General features: G+C 39.8%; 1 protein-coding gene across 1 annotated transcript in view; it reads left to right on the plus strand.

Annotated features, from left to right (window-relative positions):
• LOC105552193 overlaps positions 1-3,744 on the plus strand; it is a 25,589-nt gene that overhangs the window by 1,578 nt on the left and 20,267 nt on the right. The window lies entirely within an intron of this gene.

Consider the following 3,744-nt stretch of genomic DNA (forward strand, 5'->3'; position numbering starts at 1 on the left):
CATTGGTTATTTAAAAAAAAAAAAAAAAAAGAGAGAGAGGGAAAAAGAAGACTGAGTGGTAGAGAAAAGGTAGACTGGTGCTGAGTTCCCTTGGTTTTCTTTGTGCCTCCTTTGTGCCAGACTTAAAGCCAAAGAAGCCAGCAGTCCCAGTACACCAATGGGCACAGACAAAAAAATCCCAGCAAAAGCCTGCTCTCTTTAGCCAAAAGACAAGGAAGAGGGCAGCCTAGCAAGAAGGAAAACTTTTAGACAATTACTGCCGTGCTCTAGTCAAACACCACAGGAAAAACCTTCACCACTATCCCCAGCATGCAAGCAAAGACCCATGCTTCCACTGTTGCCTGGAGAGTTAGGACTTTCCTCACCACACAGTGAGGAATGAGGCCACTCCCCACCCCTTAATCCAGTGCTAACAGTAGAAACCACATGGAGTGCAGTAATAAGGCACTCCGTTCCCTCCAAAGAAAGGTATCAGTGGAGGTCTAGTGGGAACTCCCATCCCTGCAACTAGTAATAAGCATCCCCGTGGGTATCAATGGAGGCTGAGTGGGAAATCTGGATTTCTGTCACCACCTCATAATAATGAGGCAGGACCCAATTCCCCTACCACAGTGATGTCAGAGGAGAGCAGGTGATATAAACTGAATTGTGTACTCCACTCCCTGAGTTCATATGTTGAAGTCCTAACTCTCAGTACCTCAACATGTGGACTGTATTTGAAGATAAGGTCTTTAAACAGGTAATTAAGGTTAAATGAGGTCTTTGGTATGGGCCGTAATCCAGTATGATTCGTATCCTTATAAGAAGAGGAGATCAGGACACAGATACTCAAAGGGTGTGTGAAGGTAGCACGCCTCCCAGAAGAATATGGCCATCTACAAGCCAAAGAGAGAGGCCTCACAAGAAACAATACTGCTGACACTTTGATATCAGACTTCTACCCTTCAGAACTGTAAGGAAATTAATTTGTGTTGTTTAAGCTGCCCAATTGGTGGTACTTTGTTAGGTATTATCCAAAGCCTCACATCATAAAACCAAAAATGTTCAGTTCTAACAGAAAATCACTTATCACACCAAGAACTAGGAAGATCTCAAACTGAATGAAAAAGACTCAATAGATGCCTACACTAGGATAGAAATATTAGAACTATTTGACAAGAATTTTAAAGCATCCACCTTAAAAATGCTTTAGACAGTAATTATGAACATGCTTGAAACAAATGAAAATATAGAATGGGTCTCAGCAAAGAAATCAAAGATATAAAGGAACAACAAGGAATTCTGAGACCTGAGAAATTTAGTAACCAATTAAAAACTCATTGGATGTATTCAGCAGAATGGAGAGAACAGAGGACAGAATCAGGAAACTGGAAGACAGAACAGTAGAAATGACCCAGGATGAACAACAGACTGGATAAAAGACCAAAAACACAAAAATGTGTAAAACTACACAGAAGTTGAAATAACAATTATAGTCAAACATAGCAACATTCTGCTGACACTAATTGATAGAATAGATGAAAAATCAACAAGGACAAAGAAAACTTGAACAATATTATCAACCAATTAAATGTAATTGACATAACATTCTGCCAAACAACAGCAAATTGCCCAATTTTTCCAAGTACATATGTCAAGATAGGCTATAACCTGGACCATACAACAAATCTCAAATGCTTTATAAGGATTCAAGTTATATAGAATTTGTTCTCTATTCCACAATGGAATTAAATTAGGAATCAATAACAAAAAGACAGCAGGAACTAAATAACCTTTTTTTTTTTTTTTTTTTGAGACAGAGTCTCGCTGTGTCACCCAGGCTAGAGTGCAGTGGTGCAATCTCAGCTCACTGCAACCTCCACCTCTTGAGTTCAAGCGATTTTCCTGCCTCAGCCTCCTGAGTAGCTGGGACTACAGGTGTAAGCCACCACACCCGGCTAATTTTTGTATTTTTAGTAGAGACAGGGTTTTACCATGTTAGCCAGGCTAGTCTCCAACTCCCGACCTCAAGCGATCTGCCCTTCTGGGCCTCCCAGAGTGCTGGGATTACAGGTGTGAGTCACCAGACCCGGCCAGCATTTCACAGTCAATAGGTCAAATACAATAAAATTAAAAATAAAAACAACATATGAAAACATATAGGATGTAGATAAAATAAGACTTCAAGGAAAATTTATAGCATTAAATGCCTGTATTAAAAGAGAAGAGTGTTTCAGTGACTAATACGGTTTGGGTTTCAGATGATCTTCTTTTGCTCTTGTTTCTTAAGATAAACACTATTAGTCCATCAGTGACTGATATGGTTTGCATCTGTGTCCCCACCAAATCTCATGTCGAATTGTAATCCCCAGTGTTGGTGGTAGGACCTGGTGTTAGGTGAATAGATCATGGGTGTGGAGTTCTCATGAATGGTTTAGCACTATCCCCCTTTGGTACTGTATAGTGAGTGAATTATCAGGAGATCTGGTTGTTTAAAAGTGAATGGCACCTCCTCCCTCGCTCTCCTCCTCCTACTCCAGCCATGTGACTTGTGCCGTAAGAGCTCCTTGAGACCTCCTGAGAAGCAGAAGCCACTGTGCTTCCTGTACAGCCTGCAGCACTGTGAGCCAACTAAACCTCTTTTCTTTATAAATTACTCAGTCTTAGGGATTTCTTTATAGCAGTGTGAGAACAGATTAATATAGTGACCTAAGCTTTTACCTTAAGAAACAAGAAAAAAAGAACATCTGAAACCCAAAGTAGGCAGAAGAAAGGAAACAAACAAACAAACAAAAAAGACAGCGAGAGAGAGAGAAAGCCATGAAATATGCATACCTGTTCATGATAAACAACACATTCAACAAATTAGAAATGGAAGAGAACTTCTTCAACATGATAAAGGGCATCTATAAAAAACCCACAGCTAATATCATACTTAATGGTGAAAGACAGAGTACTAAGATCAGAGACAAGACAAAGATGTGCACTCTCACCACTTTTTTTTTTTTTTTTGAGATGGGAGTCTGCTCTGTTGCCCAGGCTGGAGTACAGTGGCGCGATCTCAGCTCACTGCAACCTCCACCTTCCAGGTTCAAAGGATTCCCCTGCCTCAACCCTGCCTACCCCTCCTGAGTAGCTGGAATTACAGGTGCCTACCACCACGCCCGGCTAACTTTTGTATTTTTAATAGAGATGGGCTTTTACCATGTTGCCCAGGCTGGTCTTGAACTCCTGACCTCAAGTGATCTCCCTGCCTCAGCCTCTCAAAGTGCTGGAATTACAGGCATGAGCCACCATGCCCGGCCAACTCTCACCACTTTCATTTGATACACACTGGGGGTTCTAGCCAGGGAAACTAGGCAAATAAATGAAATAAGAGACATCCATATGGAAATGAAGAAGTAAAATGAAGTAAGGCTATATTTGCAGAGATGCTTTTATACACATAAAGTCCTAAAGAAATCACAAAAAACTAGTAAGACTAGTAAATGAGTTCAGCAAAGTTACAGGAAGATAATATGCAAAAAAAATTGTGTTCTTACACACTAGCAATGAATAATCAAAAAAATGAAAGGAAAACAATTCCATGTACAATAGAATTTAAAGGAAGAAAATACTTAGGAATAAAGTTAACAAATGAAGAGGAAAGTTTGTACACTGAAAACTATAAAACATCATTGAAATAAATTAAAGATGACCTAAATAAAAGGAAAGACATCTGTGGTTCATGGATAAGAAAAGTTAATGTTAAGATCCAATCCCTCC

This window comes from Mandrillus leucophaeus, unplaced genomic scaffold, assembly GCF_000951045.1.
Source record: "Mandrillus leucophaeus isolate KB7577 unplaced genomic scaffold, Mleu.le_1.0 Scaffold546, whole genome shotgun sequence".
In the NCBI taxonomy this organism is placed as follows: domain Eukaryota; kingdom Metazoa; phylum Chordata; class Mammalia; order Primates; family Cercopithecidae; genus Mandrillus; species Mandrillus leucophaeus.